Source organism: Oryctolagus cuniculus, chromosome 2, assembly GCF_964237555.1.
Source record: "Oryctolagus cuniculus chromosome 2, mOryCun1.1, whole genome shotgun sequence".
In the NCBI taxonomy this organism is placed as follows: Eukaryota; Metazoa; Chordata; class Mammalia; order Lagomorpha; family Leporidae; genus Oryctolagus; species Oryctolagus cuniculus.
In genome coordinates this window covers 39,371,862-39,396,693 of record NC_091433.1, presented here as the reverse complement: position 1 = coordinate 39,396,693, position 24,832 = coordinate 39,371,862, and the positions used below count along the sequence as shown (strand labels likewise).

Sequence of the window (24,832 nt, the reverse complement as noted above, 5' to 3'; positions counted from 1 at the left end):
AAAGCAGAAGGAAATGAGAAACACTTTATTCACCTCCATTAGTGTGTCCAATTTTCTTGATTGAAACTAGGCGGAGGAACTGTTTAATTTACAGTATGGAGTACCATATTTTTAGGCATTCTGTATCTGCTTTAGTATTGTTTTAAGATGAAGAAAGGTGTTTTTAGTGTTAAAAATTCGATTAACTAATTAATTTTTATTTATTTGAGAGGCAGAGTGACAGAGATAAACCAGTAGACAAAGTTTTCACCTGCTGGTGCATTCCCCAACTGCGTACAATTGCTGGAACTGGGCCAAGCTAAAGTCAGGAACCAGGGCCTTAATCCAATTCTTCCCAAAGATAGTAGGGACCCAACCACTTGATTTATCACCTGCTGCCTTCCAGAGTATGCAGTGGTAGAAATCTGGAATCAGACGCATAGCCAGGACTTGAACTCAGGCATTCTGATATGGCATATAGGCATCTTGGTGTCCTAACCACTGGGTCAAATGACTGCTTTGATTTTAACAGTTTAAATAAAAGAAAGAAATGGAGAGAGAAAGTAGCACAGAGTGATCATTCACTCTATTACTGTTTTTAATAACAAAGTTCATCTTCTTGATTTAAACCATGCAGGAGAATCTGGGTACTGCTTTTTGGATATATGAATTAGGCTGAACTCACTTTATAACATAGTAGATGATCTTTGTGTGTTTGGTTCACTCACTCATCTAAGAAAGTATTATCGTGAACCCGCTATAGTACCACATCAGGGCCTAGTGATTCAAACAAAGAGAAAACACCATCCCTGCACTCAAGTAGCTTTATATGGTGGATTGAAGCAGAATAACCTGAATGGATAAGGACAATACAAGATAAAAGCATTGACATGTCATTATAGAAAACAGTGGCATGGATTCTTCCCCGTGGAACAAGTTGAGTTAACATTTTAGCTAAGTCTGTGAGAATGAGTAGGAATTTCCCAGAATGATGAGATGGGACAAAGATCCTAGTCTAAAAGAAGGATTATGCAATTGAAGGATTAAAGAACTTGATACAGTCACTGATAAAGGCCATGTAAGGTGTTAGTGGAGACAAAGATAGAAGTGTAGCTTGAGGCCTAGCTGAGAAGGGCCTTGTAGGTCATGTTGGTAAAATGTACTTTTGTCTTAGAGGTGAGAGCAATCCACTACAGGGTTTTGAGGCTGTAATATCTATAAAACCCTCAGAACATTGCCTGGACTCCCAATGAGTATATGTAATTATTCATATTTTAAAAGATTTATTTATTTATTTGAAAGACAGAGGGACATGGAGGGGATGGAGGAGAGACAGAGGCAGAAAGAGGGAGAGATATCGTCAATCTCTCTCTCTCTCTCTTTCCCTCACTCCATCTCTCAAATTAATCCATAAACCTATTAAAAAAAAAGAAGGAAGGACGTCTAGCATTGTGGCACAGCATAGTCTCAGCCTCTGCTTACAAAACTGGCATCCCATATAGACCCTGGCTGCTCCACTTCTGATCCAGCTACCTGCTCATGTGCCTGGGAAGGCGGTGGAAGATGATCTAAGTGCTTGGGCTCCTAGTGCCCACATGGGAGATCCACATCTAGCTACAGGCTCCATTCTTCCACTTGGCCCAGTGCTGGTCATTGCAACCATTTGGTGAGAGAACCAATGGATAGAAGATCAATCTCTGATTCTCTCTGCTTTTCAAATAAATACATAAATATTTATAAAAAATAAAAAAGACATTTTCCTACCATAGAGCTTAAAAGTAAACAATAACTTCATGTTGTCCTGCATTTCTCTTGTTTATTCCCACAACTAAGTAACAGATATTTAACGCTTACCTCAAGAATTCTAGCAATTACTGATCCATTGCACCCACCCTACAGGAGCAAGCTTCCAGTGTCGGCTGCTTCTCAAAGGTCAATGAAGAGACCCTGAGAAACATTTTGCAGAGTCAGAGACTCTCCCCTCTGCATCCACTACACTTGACTCTTTCTTCCTTACTCTTTCTCCCTTTATTATTATTTATTTACTCTTATGAATATACTCCCTGAAGTCTTACAGTTGGAATCGTGGTAACAACTTTGGTTTTGTTCTTTTAAAGATTTGTTTGTTTATTTGAAAGGCAGAGTTACAGAGAAAGATAGGGAAAATAGAGATCTTCCATTCACTGGTTCACTCCCCAAGTGGCTGCAATAGTGGGGGCTGGGCCAGGCTGGAGCCAGGAGCTCCATCAGTTTCTCACATGCGAGCAGGGCCCAAGCACTTGAGCCATTTTCCTCTGCCTTCCAAAGTGAATTAGCAGGGAGCTGGCTTGAAAGTGGAGCAGCCAGGTCTTGAATTGGTGCCCATATGGGACGCTGGTGTTGCAGGTGGTGGGCCTTGATAACAACATTTAGAAACCAAATTTCCCAGACAAGTGTTGTAGCATCACTAACAGGCTACAGTTAATACATAATTTTCACTATGAAATCATTAATGCCTTTATATCTTTACCTGTCATTGAACTAAACATTTAAATTCTAAAAAGCTCCTCTTCTATTGTTCTCTTATGGTGCTTTGTAATTGTCCATATTATGAAACTAATCATATTTTATTAGTTATTCAATTTACATGTATAATAGATTAACAGAATTGTAAAGAACATGACAGTTGAGCACCACTAACTTGATGAATCATATACATTTGTAGAAAACACAAATTAATAAATGTGACTCAAAGGGAAATGAAAATCTCAACAGATCTATAAGTAGAGCAATTCAATAAGTAATCAAAACATCCTGACAAAGAAAAGTCGAGAACCAAATGGCTTTAATTGTGAATTCTACCAAATACTTATTGAATAAATAGCACCAGTAGTCTTAAAACTTCTTCTAAAATATGATGAAAGAGCACTAATATCAAAGCTAGACAAAAATACCATAAGAAAACTATAGACCAATGTCTTTTAAAAGAGATGAACAAATCCTCAAAAAACTTTATTAAAGTAAATCCAACCCTTATTACAAGATTATACACCAATAACTAGTTTTATGTATCTCAGATATCCAAAGGTCATTGAAAATAAGAATAAGAATAATGAATAATAAGAAATGTATTCAATATAATTTAATAGATATTGAAAAAGGAGGGTAAATGAACAAAATTAAACAAAAAGTTCTCACTTGCATACCATATCAATAAATGAAGGAAAAACATTCAACAGCTGTTCATGATAAAAAAAATAAAACTAGGAAAGGGAGTGGAATTTTTTTAACATGAAATATATATTAATGAAAAACCCACAGCGAACATCACATTCAACGGTACAAGATTGACAGTGTTCCCTTAAGCTCAGGATATGTGGGATCAGTGTTTGACACAGCAATTAAGTAACTTCTTTTTATGTGTGTGTCCCATATTGACATGCTTGGCAAGAGCCTTGTTAGCTTCTGATCCAGCTTCCTGCTAATTCGTACCTTTGTAGGTAGCAGATGTTGGCTCATGTGCTTGAGTCCCTGCCACTCATGTAGGAGATCTGGATTGAGTTTCTGGCCTTAGTCATTGTGGGCATTTGGAGAATGAACCAGAAAACTGAGGATTGATCTCTCTCTCTCTCTCTCTCTCTCTCTCTCTCTAAAATAAAAAAGCAACTTCAAAAGATCAGGATCAGGGAAATGTTGCCCAATTTCATTACTATTATTAATACTGTACTTGAAGTCATATTCAGAGAAAGTAGGAAGAAGTAAAATAAAAAAATCAAATAGGAAAGGAAGAAATGAAACTATATTTTGAGACTCTTGAGTATATATAAATAAATAAAATAATCCCCCCAAAAAATCTCCCCTGAAAAAACTATTAGAACAAAAAGCAAATCAATGGAATCGAAGGCTACAAGGGCAATGCATGAAAGTTGGTTTGGGGCTAGCATTGTGGCCTAGAATGTAAAACATAAAGGCCCCAGCTGCTCCATTTCTCATCCAGCTCCCTAATAGCCTGGGAACAGCAGCAGCAGATGGTCCAAATGTTTGTGCTCCTGCCACTCACATGAGAGACGGATGAAACTCCTGGCTCCTGGCTTTGATTGGTCTAGTCATGGCTATTGCATCCATCTGGGGAGTAAACTAGCATATGAAAGATGGCTCTCTCTCTCTCTCTCTCTCTCTCTCTCTCTCTGTCTCTGACTCTCTCTCCATCTTTTTCTGTAACTCTGACTTTCAAACAAATAAGTAATCTTTTTTTTAAACTTTTATTTAATGCATATAATTTTCCAAAGTACGACTTATGGATTACAATGGCTTCCCCCCCATACCGTCCCTCCCACCCACAACCCTCCCCTTTCCCACTCCCTCTCCCCTTCCATTCACATCAAGATTCATTTTCGATTATCTTAATATACAGAAGATCAGCTTAGTATACATTAAGTATGGATTTCAACAGTTTGCTCCCACACAGAAACATAAAGTGAAAAATAATAGATGATTTTTTTTAAATGATGATGAAATCAGTTTGGTTCTACATACCAACAATGAATAATTCAAAAAGAAATTAAGAGAGTACTGTATTAACTATAACACACAAAAGAATAAAATATGTAGGAATAAATTTACCATGACTATGAAAGACTTATCTACTAAAAACTACAATACTTTGCTGAAATAAATTGTAAATCAGAATTTAAATGGAAGGAACACCATGTCCATTGATTGGAGGAATTAATACTATAAACATGATAATAATCCCCATGGGTATTTATAAGTTAATTCAGTATCTATCAAAACTCCAATCCTCTTCTTTTAAAGAAATAAAAAAAGGTGGTCTCCAAGTACATATAGATTAATAAGGGACCTGACATAGCCAAAACAATTTTGAAAAAGGAAAATATAGCTAGTGGAATCACACTTTCCTGTTGAAAATTATTACAAAGCTACAGTTGGCTTAGATCTGTAATTGATGCACAGTTATTCTTAAGTGTTGAAAATTAACTGAAATGTGATCCCTGTTGAACATGGTGGTGGGAATGGGAGAGGGAAGAGATGTATAATTTCGGACATGCTCAGGCTGACTTGCCCCAAGTGGTGGAGTTGGAAGCATACCAGGGGATTCCAATTCAATCCCATCGAGGTGGCATGTACCAATGCCATCTCACTGTTCCAGGTGATCAGTTTCAGTTCACAGTTGGTCATGGTGAAGGGACTGGGAGTCAAAGGGAGCACATAGACAAGTCTAGTACCTGCTAACGCTAACTGATGGAGTAAATAAAGGGGAGAGTGATCCAACATGGGAAGTGAGATGCTCAGCAGACTCGTAGAATGGCAGATGTCCTAAATAGCACTCTGGCCTCAGAATCAGCCCTAAAGGCATTCGGAGCTGGCTGAAAAGCTCATGAGAGTATTTCAGGCATGGAAAGCCAAGACACTCTGGCAAAAGATCTCTGCGAATGAGATCCCAGTGGAAAGAACAGGTCATCAAAGAAGGAGGTACCTTTCTCTGAAGGGAGGAGAGAACCTCCACTTTGACTATGACCTTGTCTAAACAAGATAAGAGTCGGAGAACTCAGAGGGCTTCCATAGCCTTGGAAACTCATGACTGGAGCATAGGGAGATTACTGATGCCATAGACAGGAGTGTCAATTGGTAAAGTCAACAACAGGAGTCACTGTGCACTTACTCCTCATGTAGGATCTCTATCCTTAATGTGCTGTACATTGAGATTTAATGCTATAACGAGTACTCAAACAATATATTTCACTTTGTGTTTCTATGGGGGTGCAAACTGTTGAAATCCTTACTTAATGCATACTAAACTGATCCTCTGTTAAAAAAAAAAAAAAGAAATTATCAATTCCCAACTTGACTCTCACTGGGATTAAACATGACAATAGGTCTGATCTGCTTTCATCATCATTTAAAAAAAATCATCTATTATTTTTCACTTTATGTTTCTGTGTGGGAGCAAACTGTTGAAATCCATACTTAATGTATACTAAGCTGATCTTCTGTATATTAAGATAATCGAAAATGAATCTTGATGTGAATGGAAGGGGAGAGGGAGTGGGAAAGGGGAGGGTTGTGGGTGGGAGGGACGGTATGGGGGGGAAGCCATTGTAATCCATAAGTCGTACTTTGGAAATTTATATGCATTAAATAAAAGTTAAAAAAAATAAAAAAAAAAAACAAAGCTACAGTTGGCAAACCAATATAGTACTGGCATAAAAATTAACATACAGAACAATGGAGTAGAATCAGAAACAAATCCAAGCATTTATGGTCAACTGATTTTGAACAAAGGTACCAAGATCATTGATGGGGTGGTGGTGGGGAATAGTTCCTTTAGGAAATGGTGGTGAGACAAATGGATGAACACCATATGCAAAAGAATGAAGTTGAATCTGTCTCACTGTGGACACAGAAATTAAGTCAAATGAATCAGAAACCTAAATATAACACATGAAACTATAAAGCTATTAGAAAAGAACCATAAGTCTGAACTCTTAGATTTGACAAGAAGCAAAGGAAATAGATAAATTGGGTTTCATTAAAATCAACAACTTCTGTGCACTAAAGAACATTATCAAGATTATGAAAAGATAACTTTAAGAAAGGGAGAAAATATATGCAAATGATTTATCTGATAAGGATTTAGTATACAGTGTGTGTATATATGTGTGCACACACACATATATATATATTAAAATACTCTTAGCTCAAAAATAAAAACTTAGACAACTAAATTAAAAAAAATAGTAAAGTCTTTTCTCCAAAGGAATTATACACATGAAACACAAGTACATGAAATGATACATTGATTTAGGAAATGCAAATCCAAACCACAATGGGATACATTTCATAACTACCAGGATGACTTTGCTATATTTTTAAACTTTTGTTATAGAAAATTCAGTGGTATGAAAAAAGAAAATAATAAGTGTTGACAAGGATGTAGGAAAATAGGAGCCATCACATATTGCTGGTGGAAATTTAAAATGGTTGATCCACTGTGGACAATAGTTTGGTAAGTTCTCACAAAGTTGAAGAATTACAGATGTCCCAGCAATTCCACTTCTAAGGTGTTATGTGTAAGAGTGATGAAAACAGACATCCACATAGAAAAATGCACTAGGATATTTATAGCATCATTATTGCCAATAGTCAAAAGATGGATACTTACCATCAACAGAGGAATGGATACACAAAATAAATTAACTCCTACAACTAAGAAGGAAGTTTACTCATCCATGGAAAGAATTAATTGTTAATGCATACTACAGTAGGAACGAGCCTTGAAAATATGCTAAGTGAAACAAGGCATACCATAAAATGTTATGAGTTCTTTTATAGAAATTATCCAGAGTAGGCAAATTCATAAAACTGAAGGCTGTTTAGAGGCTGTCTATGCAAGGCGGCAAGGAAAACAGGGAGTGATTGTTTAATCAGAACAGAGTGTTCTTCTGGGATGGTGAAAAAAGTTTTAAAATTAGAAACAAGATTGTAGTTGAAGAACATTGTCAATCCATAAATGCCACTGAGTTTTATACTTTAAAATGCTTAATGTAAAGTATGTGAATTATCCTCTTGGAAAATATTTTTTAAGTAAAAAAAAAAAAATGAACATTGAGGTCTCATGTCAAGAGTATCCCAGAATTTAGACTCAGACAGATCTTCATTTATTTCTAACTTTTCAAATGATTAAATCAAAACACTAAAGAAATTGAGATAGCCAATAATGACAAAATATATTTCAAATGACTTGATTTCCAGAGCATAAATAATACAGAAAAAAATTTAGAGACGAATTTAGAGTAATGTAAAACAGATGGAAATTAACATGGCAGGATTGATACTCCAGAGACTTAAATTTATTTATTTATTTTTTAATTTTTATTTAATAAATATAAATTTCCAAAGTACAACTTTTGGTTTATAGCGGCTTTTTCCCCCTTAACCTCCCTCCCACCCACAACCATCTCATCTCCCGCTCCCTCTCCCATCCCATTCACATCAATATTCTTTTTCAATTATCTTTATATACAGAAGATCAATTTAATATATACTAAGTAAAGATTTCAAAAGTTGGCACCCACACAGAAACACAAAGTATAAAGTACTGTTTGAGCACTAGTTATACCATTAATTCACATAGTACAACACATTAAGGATAGAGATCCTACATGGGGAGTAAGTGCATCTTGACTCCTGTTGTTGATTTAACAATTGACACTCTTATTTATGGCATCAGTAATCACCTGAGGCTCTTGTCATGGGTTTCCAAGGCTATGGAAGCCTCTTGAGTTCTCCAACTTTGATCTTATTTAGACAAGGTCAAAGTCAGAGTGGAAGTTCTCCCTTCAGAGAAAGGTACCTCCTTCTTTGATGGCCCATTCTTTCCACTGGGATCTACTCACAGAGATCTTTCATTTAGGTCATTCTTTTTTTTTTTTTTTTTTTGCCAGAGTGTCTTGGCTTTCCATGCCTGAAATAATAGACTTAAATTTATGTGTAATTATATGATCGATAAGATACAAAATGAAGTATCTAATAATTTTTGTGAAAAAGATGAAATATTGAATTGAGGTAAAATAAATATTTTAACATAACATTATATTACTATATAAAATATATCATATATATTATATTTGAGTAAATTTTTTATGAACTATAAGGATTTTCAAGTAGATTGAGACTATTATGTGGCAAATCCTAGTATTATTTCAGTAAGTTATTCTGTGTAGAACTTCCAACAAATGCAATTGTGCTGGAGTGTATACCTAAGCGTGTGTGGGTTGTGGACAGGTTAAAGTTAAAAATACTGGGACCCATCTGAAGTGAGACTTGAAAGCTGCCCAACCTTCTTGTTTGACACCTTTTCTCCTAAAGTTCACTAGTCTCTGCTTTCTTTTGTGAGTAAACATCATGGCTGATAACACATAAGTTACCCAGGCAAAGTTTCCACCCCCTCTAAAGTTTTCACTTTAAATTCACAGCAAGGTTTAAATCTGTCTCTCTGAGGATAATTCTTTAAATCATCTACTCATTCTCTGGTCTAAGACTATGGGTAATCTAACCAAGTTACAAAAGAAATGACAAATACTGATATAGCTCAGAAATTAATGTGCCCTGGTTGAGAGATGTCAAATTTATCAACCTTTGAGGTCCTTTTGGCCTTCATACTGTGATAGAAGAATAAAACAGCAAGCATGATGGTAGGAAGAGAAGTGGAAAACAGAATATTCATCCCTTGATATGAGAGTTTGCTTTATTATATTGAGTTTTATCTACTAATTTTTATATTACATTTATTCTGTGGTTATGCAGAGCCAGTCTGTTGTCTTTAAAAGATGTTAATTCAAAGAGACTGTCCTTGTACGTTGCAATGATAAAAGCCTCCCTTGACTTCCTCTGAGTGTTTATGCCCAATTCATTCTACATCTACAAATACTTATGAGCACTTATTGTCAGCACTGATCTACAGACTTAGGATACATCCTTGAACAAAAACGAACACAACTCTTTTTCAGGATGAAGTATTTCCTTCCTTTTTCTAGTATCAGAAAACACTTGAGAAAGCTTTTAGCCCTATACCTTTTGTGTTCACAGAATATAGGCCTTGTTTTGTGATATATAGAGTTTATTTTGTGAAATCATAGCTTCTAATTATTTCAGTTGCTTAACATTTTTTCAGAACTTTACGTAAATAAGACATGATTATGAAGAATTTGCCAACTGTCGTCGCTGTACTTGAAGCCAAATCATTTTTTTTTAATTTCGGATAAGTCTGTATGAAATATGTCTTTGCATTTTGTCTTAATATTACAATCAGTATATAAAACTTTTCTGTTCAAAACTAAAATCAAATTTTAGACATCCACTAGGATATAAGTGTTTAATGAAAAAGTACAAGGAATTCAAGTACTTATATTGTATACAAAGTTCAAGACATATGCAAGGATATTAGCTGTGTGTCCTGTATAAATTTTGAAAAAATTAAACCTCCAAAAAAGAATATAGTTGTATTGTTCATTTTTTTCTTACTAGTCATAGAGATTTTCTTGATTCACCATAAGATTTTTAATACCAGAGAACCCAAATGTAGTGGCTTGAATATGTAAGAGCTGCTTTTATTTGCTTTCCTTGTAAAACAAATCTACAAGTAGGTGCTGTAAGGATGGATGGCAGCACCATGGGCATTAGGCACTCAGGCTCCTTCAGTCTTTGTGCTTTAGCTTGTATATTTGCTTTATAGACTAAAAAGATCTGTTGATTCTCTAGTCATTTATTCTCCATCAGACAGGAATAGTAAAGTGCAGAAGGGCCAAAGATTTCTTTTAGCTATCTCTTGGCGTTTCTTTAAGTCCCTCCCTACAGTCTCCATATATCGTTAGACTAACCTGGTCTTATAACCAGAAAGCCTGAGAAATTGTCATCCTGAATAGTTTGTGTTATAATACTGCATGTTGTCTATATACAGTTAGATTGGTAGCTAGCAGTTTCTGCCAAAATACAAAGTATAGTCATTTGTCAGGAAGGCCATAAAGTGAATAACAGGACATATTCTAGACCCAAAGCACCTTGGTCCAAAATTTGGCTCCATTACTATCAAACTGAGTGACTTTTGGCATGTTTCTTAACCCTATTGTACCTGATTTTTAGCCCTCAGTATTACTGGGTTAGCAATATCTTCCTCAAAAGGCAGTTTATAGAATTAACACAAGCACACACATTCATGCGTATGAGAACACATGGAGTACTAAGTGTAATTGTGGGCACACAATAAATGCTACATAAGTAGTTGCTATTATTATTATGTGATACTCCTTCATATAAAAATGTAAAGAAAGACAAATATGGGGTTAACAACCCACTCCTTACCTTGTCTACTAACATCTTGGATACCACTTAATTTTTTTTTCCTTTCCTTTTAAGCGGAAAGACATTTTATTTGAAAGAGTAAGCTGTTTTTACTTTCCTCAATTTTTTCTTTCCATGGTCTCAAAAGCCTGCTTAATCTGTCTCCATTACTCTACCAAAACTACTCTTGCTAGGTCTTCCACATTAATAAATCCAATGGCTAATTCTCAGATCAATTTATTTGACCTATTGACAGCTTTGGACAGAATATATCTCTCCCACTAAATATGAAAAAATGTCTTGGGGAAAATATTATTTTTTTGTTTCCAAAATAGCCGCATGCTTTAAATTTACCTGTATTTTTTCTTGTCATCTTAATCTCCTTTGGTGGCCCCTTCTCATTATGAAACCTCTTAAATCAATCTCTCTCTCTCTCATTGATATTGATCCATTAATTTCTCTATCTATGCTGTCTATCTTGTCGATCTCAGAATTTCTTATGGCTCACTGTCATTTACAAATAATTTCTAAAATTACAGCTTTCCCCTTAACTAAATACAACTAAGTACAGCTTGTGAAGTACAAGTCTTTTCATTATATATTCACTTGAATGTTCAATAGGCAAAGTCAATATGCACACAACTGAAAATTCAATCTACTTTTCTTCCAAACCCATTCCTGGGATGGGAGTTTGGCATAATGGTTAAGTTGGCACCTGGGAGCCTATGTCCCATATTGAAGTGCCTCGGTTTGAGTCCTGGCTTTGCTGCTGATTACAGCTTCTTGGTAAAGCATAGCCCTGGAGGGGCTCAATTGGGTCTTTGCCATCCTCATGGGGTCCTTGGATTAAGTTTCCTACTCCTGGCTTCAGTACTGGACCACTGGCTATTGCAGGCATTTGGGGAGTAAAGCAGTGAATGGGAGATATTCTCTCTCTCTCTCTCTCTCTCTCTCACACACACACACACACACACACACACAAATACATAAAAAAATTTATTCTTGTCATATCTGTATACCTTAGACTGAGCCACCATCAACTCTTTTCCTTTACTCCTGCATGCCTTAGTCTGCTTAGGCTCCTATTACAAAATACCACAGATTGGGTGGCTGAAACGATTATATATTTTCTCACAGTTCTGGAGACTAGAAGTCCATGATAAAAGTTCAGCAAGGTAGGAGTGCAGGCAGGAGGGAGGGTGGGGTGGAAAGAATCACTATGTTCCTAAAGTTGTGTATATGAAATACATGCAGTTTATATACCTTAAAAATGGTTTCTAGCTTTTGATAATGTTCAGCAAGGTCAGTTTCTGGTGAAGGCTTATTTCCCAGCTTGCAGATAGCTACCTTCCCTCTATGTCCTCCCACTGCCTCTCATCACTGTGTGTGAGAGAGAGGGAGAGAGTAAGCCCAAGAGCAAGTACATAGCCTTTCTTGACTCTCTTCGTAGGGACACTAATCCTATTCGATCAGGTTCCAACCTTTATCATCTCATTTAATCTCACTTATTTTCTTCAAGACATCATAAGAAACAGTCATGTTAGGGCTTCAACATATGAATTTTGGGAGAACACAAATATTGACCGCATAACGCTGCATTAGACTCTCAATTGACCCTTATTTCCATTTTTGGGCGAGTCAGTTTACAACATAGCAGTTCAGGTAATATTTTCAAAATATGCTAGATCATGTGTACCTGTGTCAAACTGTCCTTTGGTTCACCAGTATAATCAGAGCCCTTTAGAAATCAGTAAGTCTTCACACAGGATGGGCTCCTTTCCCCTCCAGGATCGGAATTTTCTACCCTTCCCATCTCTCATCTTACCCCGATGTCTGCATTGTGCTCCTTTTATTCTAAGAGCATCCTCTGACCCACCAAAGTATTTGTTTCTGCTGCGTGGGTCTCTCTTCCCCTAGATACCTGTGTGGCCCACTTCTCCTTAGCCATTTTCTTAATTGCCATGTGCTCAAGGGGCTGACCTGACAGTTTGGCTTAACTTTGCAAACCTTGTGAAAGTCATGACTCTTCTGCTTACCTGGGCAGGATTTTTTTCTCTGTGCATGTATCTTTTCCCAACATTGTGTATAAAAACACATTTTAAAAAATTTGCTTACCAACTAGACCTTGTTTTAGGCTAACATTTTAAAGTGTCTTTTGAAAAAAACCTTTGTTTTCCCAGACAAATATAGCAAAACATATACACAGAGTAGGTCTTCTATTAATATTTATTAATAGAATTGGTGTATCCTGAATAATAAAAATGAAATTTCTACTATAAGAAAATTATTACTTATGGTTTATAATTTATTAGGAAGCAAAATCATGTGCTATACATTCTTTAAAGTCATAAATGATTTTCTCAAAGTGACTAGAACAACTGAGTACGTGTAATCCATAGATTTCCTGCATACTAGCCATAATGAGTTGGATAATTTAGAAAGGTAGGGGAGGCCGGCGCTGCGGCTCACTAGGCTAATCCTCCGCCTTGCGGCACACGCACACCAGGTTCTAGTCCCAGTCGGGGTGCCGGATTCTGTCCCGGTTGCCCCTCTTCCAGGCCAGCTCTCTGCTGTGGCCAGGGAGTGCAGTGGAGGATGGCCCAAGTGCTTGGGCCCTGCACCCCATGGGAGACCAGGATAAGTACCTGGCTCCTGCCATCAGATCAGCGCGGTGCGCTGGCCGCAGCACGCCAGCCGCGGCGGCCATTGGAGGGTGAACCAATGGCAAAGGAAGACCTTTCTCTCTGTCTCTCTCTCTCACTGTCCGCTCTGCCTGTAAAAAAAAAAAAAAAAAAAAAAAGTAGGGGAAAAAGATTCCCCTTTCTTTAACAATGGAAACAGAAATTGTCATAGAATCGTTCAGATAATGAATAGTTCAAACTTTATTTTAACATATATTTGAATGTATGCAGACTAAATACATATATAGAGAGTCATATTATATATTGATTAAATAACATATAATGATTATATAACATATCAATGTGTATGAAAGAGCAAAAAGTTGTTATGAAAAAGAAACATTTAAGAAAGAAGAAAGGTGAAAAATCATTTAATATCAGATTTTGATATAAAGCTGTATTGTGCAAACCTCTAATATGGGTGTGAGATAGTATGTAAGTAAATGGTAAATGATTTTATGTTGGGGAGGTACATAAGAGATGATAGAGACAGGTAGATTTATTCATATATTATATATATTTATATACACACATGTGAGTGGAAAGTAGATAAGTAAACAATATTCATTAATTCAACAGAAGTTAGGCTAACACTGCCAAATCCATATAGACGAAAATGCACAGCATGTAGTTAGCCACAGGAAATCAGAGTGCTATCTCCAAATGAAAGTGGAATGAATATTGGCAAAATAATAGAGAAAAATGTCTATTTAAAATAGAGTAGCCAACAGAGATGTTTAGAGGGAAATCAGCCCACAAAGCTACTTTCCTTCTGACATTAACTGTCAATTCTGGGGTTCCCAAAATCATCTTCAGGTTTGATAATTCCCAGGAAGGATTCACAGAACTCACTAAAGGTTTCTGTACTCTGGTTTTGATTTATTACAGGGAGAAAAATCTGAACAAAATTTATCCAGGGAAAGAAGTTCATAGAGTCCGGAAAAAGTTATGTGTGACACTTCCATTACCCCTTCCCTGTGGAGTCAGTGTTATGTTCCCAGCATCAGTGTGTGACAACACACAGAAACCATTGCTCATCAGGGAAACTCACTAGTTATTGACCAGTTATTGCATTTCTTTTTTAAAAAGATTTATTTATTTATTTGAAAATCAGAGTTACACAGAGAGAGAAGGAAAGGGGGTGGGGGAGAGAGATTCCATCTGCTGGTTCACTGCCCAAATGTTCCTGACTGTCAGAGCTGGGCAATCTGAAGCCAGGAGCTTCTTCCAGGTTTCCCACATGTGTTCAGGGACCCAAGGACTTGGGTCATCATCTGCTGCCTTCCCAGGCACATTATTAGGGTGCTGGATCAGAAATGGAGCATCTGGGACTTGAACCAGCTCCTATATGGGATGCCAGCACTGCAGGTGGCAACTTAACCAGCTGCACCACAGCACTAGCCCCCTAGTTATTGCATTTCATAGAGATACATGGTACATGAAAGAAGATGTACGTAGCTAGCTAGATGAGCTAAAGTGATATAGATCACACATATGTATTCATGTGTGCATTTTACACACACACACACACACACACACACACCCCTTTGGATTGCTTAAAAAAGTACCTGAAAAACCAAAATCATTGGTAAAACAGGAGGTCATATTCTTGTACAGCAATCCTTAGAAACTGAAGAGTCCCCTGCATGTATATGATCACTACTTTGCCAGAGCTCTTACCACTCGATATTGCTTGCCTTACCTCTTTAGTTTTCCTGCCTCATCCTGTGGACATTTGAATTTGCAGCGCATGAATCAAGGAAACCAGAGATAGAAATGGGCATTCCATGAACACTGTGCAAAACAAACAAAGGCAAAGGGAAAGGAAACCAGGAAGTCACATGAGAACAGCAATGATCAGTCAAGCTGAAGAGTTAGAGCAGCCTTAGGAAGAGACGGTCTTCAGTGGAAAATGGGAGAGAGCGGCAGCAGACATAGAGTGCCTGTTTGATAACAAACGGGGTTTGAAACAATGAACAGGAATGTTGAACAGGAAAGAAACAATCTTTGCAGAGTTCATTGCTGCTCTCTGTCTTAGACAAGGTGTGGGCTTTGGAGTGCTAGCAGGAGATAGACCTGGCGTCTGAGAATTGACTTTGGCATAAGGCAGCACATGCTAATCAGATACAAGCTGCCAGCCCACCAGCTGCCCTCCTTCCTGCCGCTGTCAGAGCCTCATCTCAGTCAGCCTACTGCCAATTAGGAAAGTGACTGGAGCAAAATGTATTAACAAGCAATGGCAAGTAACATTAAAGAGCCTTGCTTGTTCAAGTCTAGAGGTAGCCTGGTTAGGGCTGATGGTTATGAATGGCTTATTATCTACCTAGAGTAATGACACAAGTGAAGGATTAAATGAATGTCCTCTTGTACTGTTGCTGATTATTTTTCAAATTAGATTTTGAACAAAAAGATGGAAATACTAGTTTTTTAGAGCTGTGACAATTTAATGATGAGAGCAGGTGACTCACTCCAATTTCCTACATTTTATGTAGCAATAGTGATGAGACAAAATTAAAAACAGAAGCACTTTTCAGGTAAGACCATTGAGACCTAGGGCAATTAAGAGGCTACACCAACATCAAACACCAGGTTAGTACTAAACAAATAATTTGACCTCTGAGCTAACTCTTAACGCAATCACTCTTTCTACAGCACCATTCTGCCACATTGGCATCTTTTCCTTTTTCCATTTACAGCCTAAAGTCAGAAATACCTGGGCTTGTTTCATACATGAGTAGTTTCTGTTTGAGAGTCATACTCACTAAATGTACATCTAAATTTGTAGTGCTTACATTGAAATTTTTCTAGATATCTATTGGTTGTTGGCAGCTACTCATGGTAGTATTTCCAATTCCTTGCCCTGTAGCAGAAGTTATTATTCTCAGATTAAACTATAATAACTAATATGATAGAGTGACTTGTTAAGGTTCAGATCCACCTAGGAGTCATCTTCCTCATTGTTAAATAAAATTAACAAAGTTAACTCAGGTCTCCCAAAAAACTATAGTCACTTATAATAGAATCACCTTAGTCATTTAAAACTCCTGTGTCATCTGAGATGAAATATTTGATCACAATTTTTAACTGCTTTATATAAACTGATTTCTCTACAATATAGCTGATCTTGGAGTTTATGAAAGATTTAAAACTTTATAGAGTATATGAAGGAAACGGTAGATCTTTCAATAGAATCCTTTTTACTCTTGTAAATACCCATTTTGTTTCTTTCATTTACACTTTGAAATTTAAAAAGTAGAAAATAATGACTTTTCTAACCTGTTTATTCTGCCATTTGTACTTTTAATATAGCAAATTTTTGAGTGCATATTTATTCTTAGATTTTTTTAACTCTTAAAAAAAGACTAGAAGTTCTTATTTATTTTCAAATATGTGCTGTACTATCAAGGAAATGATTTCCAGTTGGATGACTTTTTTGTGACAGAAATTCTTTAATAATGCATTATTCATCACAAATAACATAATATCTCCCCAGTTAAATAACCTCAGGGAGTGATAAGAAATCACCAAAACTGTTAACATTTCAACAATCACCCTTCATTTTATGGCGATGCAATTTACAAGATTGAAATAGAAGAGGGATTTAATAACAATGGGGAGTTTATACAGAATAAGATTTTATTTTCTCATTGTCATCATACTGAATATATTATTTTCAAGCTCATAAAACCGGAATATTACTCTAACACTCAGCAGTAGTATCATGAGATTGGACTTTTTTGGATAAAGCACAGGGCTAAGTAATACCTGAGGTAGGCTGTATTTGACCATTCTTAGATTCAGTCTTGTTCCTGATTCACTTGTGGTTTGTTTAAGTCAAAGTGACACAAGTGTATCCATTTGATAGCCTGAGGCTTATAAAATTATGCCTAATTAAGTGTCTGACTCATATCCTTTTAGAAATCTAGGAACACAGTAATTCAGTCATAAAAATGGTAAGTTCAGTAAGACCAAAATATGTGAATCCATTTTGAAGAGACTCTGGGTTTGTTGAAACAGTGGAGGAAAGGAGAGGAATCCAATTCAGAGCTTTCCTCTCTCATTTTTAAATGAGGCACATTAAATTCTATCTTATGATGAGACAAGTGTAATAAACTTTCCCAAAACTTCCTAGGGAAGCATTTAAATAGTAACATCAAATGTCTATTTTTCTTAAACCACCACTAGATGGGACTCTTGCATCCTTGGTTTGGATTCTTAATATCTGTATCTGAGATTTATTCAGGGGAGGGGGTGTCTAATGAACTTAGAAACACAGGGAAGCTGTAGGCTTCCCTATTTAACAGGTTATTCATAGGGCATTTGCACGCTTTTTTTAGTGTTTGGAAATCTGAAAGATTCATGTTCTAATTCCCATTTTAGAGATAGTGAGGCTCAGAGAGAAATGGAGAAGGGAGGGGGGGTAGAAAATGGGACAGAATATTTAACATTTGCTGAACAACTGTATAAATCAGGTAGAGTACACATGCTTTATCATTCCAACAGCCCTATAAACTTCCATTTTGTGGTTGGAGGAAAGGCAAAGTCACACAACTGCTGTTGTAGAATCAGAATCCACACCCTTGCTTAGCTTGACCATTTATATCTATGCATAGCCATTTCTTGAGCAATTTGAACATTTTGATACATGGTGTAACTTTAAAATATATAAAGATATTAAAGTTGCACCAGTAAAATGCAAGGGTTAGATAAATAATAAAAATACATGATATAGATAAATATGTGATTTGGAAAAAAAAATCCTATTAATAGATTCAGCAGTGTAAATTAGTGGTACCTGGTTTGAGTCTCAACTTCACTACTTGCTAACAAAATAATCTTCAGAAAGAATTAATCCTTGTTCAGCCTCAATTTCCTGAGCTGTAATTGAGTTTAATAATACCTAACTCATAAGGACTGTTATGAGAATTACATAAACTAATGCATAAAAAGTTCTTAGAAAAGGAAGTGGAATGTAATAAATTCTCCTTAGTGATGTTTTCAAAATCTTCTATAAATAATAATATAAGAATTTATATGCAAAAGGTATTGAGTTCTACAAATTATAATGTAATTAAACCCCTTTAATATTAAAGTTTATTAGATTATTAATTTATGTATATTGCTAATAAGTCTGTAAGTATGGTCCACTAGTTGTACTTTCCACATTTATTAAAATTAATTCTTTTGTTCAGTGAACAAAATAGTAATGAGTAATTACTGTTGCAGAAATTAGATCATGTTGCCATATTTTTATTTATTTTTTTAAATTTTATACATTTATTTGAAAAATGGAGACAGAGATCTTCTGTCTTCTGGTTCACTCCCAAAATGCTCTCAAAAGCCAGCGCTGGGCCAGGCTGAAGACAGGAGCCAAGTTTCCTTTTAAAATTACTCTCACAGAAAGCCTTTTTTGACTCAAATGTCTTAGACAGCTCATTAGGTAATGTTAGAGCACCTCATTCATTCTCTTATCATTTTTATATTGTTTTATGACTTGTCTATCAATAATCTCCATCTCCCAGTTTATATTTTCCCTGAGCAGTTAATGTTTATCCTGTTCTTATGTCTAATAAACTGACTGGCTTCTCATAGACTAGATACATTTTTTGGTGAAATACTGAATGTCATAGCTTATGTGTTGAGTGGCTTGCCAGAGGCCAATGTATGCATGTTGAGCTTTGTTTTATTTATTTGGCATAGTTTGAAATTTTAGAGGATAACTATAATACATTCCTGTCTTAATTCTTCCCAGTTTGAACCAATTGCCAGAATCAGTGCTTAGGTAATCACAGCCCTCCTTGTGTCAGAGATGATTACTCTAATAATAACTTGCAGAATAAGAGAAGTCTTAATGATAGCAGTACTTATCAAATCAAAACTATGTTTCCATGTGTCTCTTACACCCAGGTTTGGCTGCATTACTAAGCTCTCAAAAAGATATGAGAGGCCGGCACCGCGGCTCAACAGGCTAATCCTCCGCCCAGCAGCGCCGGCACACTGGGTTCTAGTCCCGGTCGGGGCACCGGATTCTGTCCTGGTTGCCCCTCTTCCAGGCCAGCTCTCTGCTGTGGCCAGGGAGTGCAGTGGAGGACGGCTCAAGTGCTTGGGCCCTGCACCCCATTGGAGACCAGGATTAGCACCAGGCTCCTGCCATTGGATCAGCACGGTGCCCCGGCTGCAGCGCGCCAGCCGCGGCGGCCATTGGAGGGTGAACCAACGGCAAAAGGAAGACCTTTCTCTCTCTGTCTCTCTCTCTCACTGTCCACTCTGCCTGTGGGGGGAAAAAAAAAAAAGAGAGAGATGAGAAATAATTAGGTGCTTAATTTCCAACTTTAGTTTTAAGTCCAGGAATGCCATTAAAGTGAGTAAATGTCTTTTGCCTTCTTTCCATTTTCTCTTCGGTGGTGTGCAGACCAGGGTTGGCAAGTCTTCTTGGGCCTCAAACACAAGGGCAGACTGCAAGAGTGTTAAACAAGTAAGAAAATGAAGCCCAGATTTCTAATGGCCAAAGCCATCTTACTGTTGAGTATCTTATGCCACAATTGTTAAATGAGAGAGAGAAAGTGTGGGGGGGAGGGGGACTTTCATCTGATCTGCTTTCTTACTTGCTGACTCTACGGAATACTTTTTAGTGGTTGATTGCTGAATATCTTTTCTAACCCTTAACAAAAGAAATAAAGATTCATATACACATAGAGACATAACATGAGTATTACGTATACAATTTGAATTGATTTATTTAACACATGAAGTGTTTATTTAAATCTCTATTGTAGCAGCCATTTATCCAATATCATCAAATCTTCCCAGACATCACTTTCCTAAACAGGGAAAAAAATCCTTATCATCAGCCTATTTTTTGTTCTTGTGTATTTTTTAACTTTTATTTAATAAATATAAATTTCCAAAGTACAGCTTTCAGATTACATTGGCTTTTTCCTCCCATAATCTCCCTCCCACCCACAACCATCTCATCTCCTACTCCCTCTCCCATCCCATTCACATCAAGGTTCATTTTCAATTATCTTTATATACAGAAGATCAATTTAGTATATACTAAGTAAAGATTTCAACAGATTGCACTTACACAGAAACACAAAGTATAAAGTACTGTTTGAGTACTAGTTATACCGTTAATTCACATAGTACAACACAGTAAGGACAGAGATCCTACATGAGGAGTAAGTGCACAGTGACTCCTGTTGTTGATTTAACAATTGACACTCTTATTTATGGCGTCAGTAATCACCCGAGGCTCTTGTCATGAGTTGCCAAGGCTATGGAAGTCTCTTGAGTTCACCAACTCCCATCTTATTTAGACAAAGTCATAGTCAAAGTGGAAGTTTTCTCCTCCCTTCAGAGAAAGAAAGGTACCTCCTTCTTTGATAGCCCGTTCTTTCCACTGGGATCTCACTCACAGAGATCTTTCAATTAGGTGTTTTTTTTGTTTTGTTTTGTTTTGTTTTGTTTTGTTTTGTTTTTGCCATAGTGACTTGGCTTTCCATGCCTGAAATACTCTGATGGGCTTTTTAGCAAGATCTGAATGCCTTAAGGGCTGATTCTGAGGCCAGAGTGCTGTTTGGGACATCTGCCATTCTATGAGTCTGCTGTGTATCCCGCTTCCCATATTGGGTCGTTCTCTGCTTTTTAATTATATCAATTAGGATTAGCAGACACTGGTCTTGTTTATGTGATCCCTTTGACTTTTAATCCTATCATTATAATCAATTATGAACTGAAACTGATCACTTTGACTATTGAGATGGCGTTGGTATATGCCACCTTGATGGGATTGAATTGGAATCCCCTGGAACCTTTCTAACTTTTCCATTAGGGGTAAGTCCAATTGAGCATGTCCCAAATTGTACATCTCCTCCCTTTCTTATTTCCACTCTTATATTTAACAGAGATCACTTTTCAGTTAAATTTAAACACCTAAGAATAATTGTGTGTTAATTAAAGGGTTCAACCAATAATATTAAATAGAACAAAAAATACTAAATGGGTTAAAGTATTAAGTTGTTCCTTGACAGTCAAGACAAGGGCTGATCAAGTCATTGTTTCTCATAGTGTCCATTTCACTTCAACAGGTTTCCTTTATGCTACTTGGTTAGTTGTCACCAATCAGGGAGAACCTATGATATTTTTCCCTTTGGTACTGGCTTAATTCACTCAGCATGTTCTTGTGAATTTAACTCCAAACACATACAAGCATACTCATTTGTTTCTCTGTTGGTATATGCACAAGTGCTTGCTTTAGGTTCATAAAATATGTTTATTCATTCATTCATTCTCCCTGAAAATATGTGTCAGACACTATACCATGCTTTAAAGATAAAATGGTAAACAAGAAAGAGATGACTCTATGCTCTTAGAGTTTACAGGTTATTTGAGGAGATAGACAAGTAAACAGTTGCACTATATTATGTTACAGAAATATGCAAGGTGCTACCTGATAACATGGAAGGCATTCAACCCAGGATTGAAATATATCCTCCACCTTACACTTGGAGTATCAACCACTGATTCCCAGGAGTTCCTAAATATCCATGTGTATCTGTGTAAATGAACTTCCATACTCCTACTGATTGCAGATCAACTTCAGTCTGTACTCACGAAGGTGTTTGGAATCTTAACTAATTCAACAGCTAGTGTGAGTAAATGTTAGATCAGTTCACTTTAGTGTATGAATTTTCTTCTTTCATTCTTAGTGTGATTTTTCTTATGTTTGTGGTGAAATCATTAAATATTTGGCCAAATTTTGTAGGTCATAAATTTCTCCCAAAATATGACCAAGCCAGTGTGAAGGAAGTGTGGAGAGACTAGGCATATTGGTTTAATAAATTATATATAGAATAATTAAACGTCTCCAGTTGGGACCTTTGGGAAGTGAACCATCAGATGAGAGCACTCTCTCTCTCTGAAGTGAACCATCAGATATCAGATAAGAGCTTGCTCTCTCTCTCTCTCTTTCTTTCTCTGTCTCCTACCGCCCCCCCCCCCCCGTGTGTGTGTGTGTGTGTGTGTGTGTATGTGTCCTTCTCAAATAAACTTGAAAGCGAATCACACCTGGTCATATCATCAAATTGCAGTAAATTGAAGGCAAAGATAACATCTTTGCAGGAAGAAGAAAGAGAAAAATAAGTACCATTTTAATTGTAGAAAAAAGTATTCCCAAAGTAATCATTTAAACAAGAAATACCGATCTTGTCATTACCATGTTTAAAATCATCCCCGTAAGAAGTACCCATTGGCTTTGGTTCTATTACCTTGACATTGTCAAACGCTGGCTCCGCTTTGCTCTGGTGGCGTCATCTCCTTCCATGAAACCCTTATTTTCTGTCTTTCTACCTTGCAATTTTCTTTCCATTCTGCCTAAATACTCTGCTTCACATATCCCTGGGGTTATGCACATACTAATTTTTGGACCAGTGTTATCTCCCCTTCTCTGGTGATCTCCTTATTTTTCTCCTTATTTCCTTAGGGAACACTTGCCCAAACTCCCCCATTGAGGTAAATTGCCTTATTTTTTGTCTCATAGGCCTTGTCCAGTTGTGCCATTAGGTTTCTCTGTACTCAGTTTTTAAAATATCTGTTAGAGAACTTATTCTGTTTTGTTCACATTCCACGTATGTCCTCACAGTGCCCAAAGGGAAGGCTAAATTCGCGCTTGCCTCCTAAAAAAGGGGATGGGTTTCTTACAATCATACTAAGAAATAAATGCTTATCAGGCATAGATCCATGAGAGAGTAGATTCAGTGTTTCTTAATTCATTTACAAAGGATTTAATCAATTCCAACCCTCTGCTACAAACCCTTTTCATTTTGTAGGAAATCCATTAGTTCGTCAGGGTAAATTTTGTTTGAACCAACAGAAAATTTGAAAAGGACAGTATGTGATAGAGATAAGCACAGCGCCAAATCATTGGTGTCTTTAGGCAAGAAATCTCCCACAGCCTGTAAAAACTCAGCCAGGCATTATGCAGCATTAGTAGAATATGCACACCAGGGTGCAAGAATATTTTTTATTTGCTATTGGCCTGTTCCTAATGCCTGCAAAAATACCTGATGCTTAGTAGATACCAATAATAATTCATTAAGTGAAGAAGCTGGAGTTATTTAAATAAAAATGAGGCCATGGAAAAGATTCCAGGGGGATGGAGGAGGGTCTTTGTCATAGTGGCTAGGAGGGCTGAATGGCAGTCACATCCTCTATCAGAAGACCCGATTTCAAGTCCCAGCTCTGCTTCACATTCCAGGTACCTACTAATATTCACCATGAGACACAATAGCTCAAGTATTTGCATCCTTGCCACCCAAGTGGGAGATGCAGATGTAGTACCTGGATCCTTGTTTTGGCACAGCCCGTCATTGCAGGCATTTTGGGAAGTAAATCAGTTGATCAAAAATCTCTCACTCTGCCTTTCCATTAAATAAGAAAAAAAAAAAGATGGAAGGAAGTAAGGAAGCAAGGAAGGAAGGAAATAATTTTAAGTAAAGATTTCAGGTAGAGCAAACATATACAATTGCCTCTACTGACGAAATGTTTATGTCTGTGTATTAAAACTTTGCATAATTTAGGTTATGGGGACTTTTATTGAGAGAGGAATATCAGAGAGAAAAGGAAATGGGGGAAAAGGTATAAGTTTTAGATGTATTAAATCTATGCTATAGGCAAGTAAGAAAAAATGGTAACTCCCTCAACAGTATCACACACACTATAATTAACCTTTTGAAATTTTTTTCTAGAACATAATTATTTATATATACTTAGAAATTTTGAATTACTGAAATTTTAGTAAATTAGGTTTTAACAACTTAGATGTTTTCCAAATTGCAGTTTCAATGCTTTTATCATTCAGATACAGTACAATTTTGAGTTAAAATTATAACATTTCTAATATTCCAATATGTGTAGACTGTATTCATCAGTGTTATTTTAATTTGGAAGGTGACAAATATTGCTTTGTCTATTTGAACTGGAAAAAAAAATGTTTTTTGCTATCATGTTTTTTGTTTCTTGCCATTTCTAGTAGTAACACAGCAGGTGGTATCAAACAATTTTAAATTTGTCCTATTGCATTTTTGTGCCTATTTGGTTTTTGAGACTATTGCTTCCTTACTTTAACCACAAACCCAATCACAGACACTACCACACAAACATTTAATAAAATAAATGTGCTTAATTTATATTTTACCTTTCTTATTTAATTCTGTCTTGATTTGCTTTCAGAGTAGTTTTTTTTCCTCACATACATGAAGTACCTTTTTATGATAGTGGCATGGTTTTATATGTACTAACTCATTTGTTCTCAATAACAACGCTGTTGGAAA

The 24,832-nt window shown here is 36.5% G+C and overlaps 1 protein-coding gene across 10 annotated transcripts in view; it reads left to right on the top strand.

Annotated features, from left to right (window-relative positions):
- Positions 1–24,832, top strand: part of GABRA2 (gamma-aminobutyric acid type A receptor subunit alpha2) — a 140,427-nt gene that overhangs the window by 88,336 nt on the left and 27,259 nt on the right. The gene's annotated exons all lie outside the window — the stretch shown is intronic.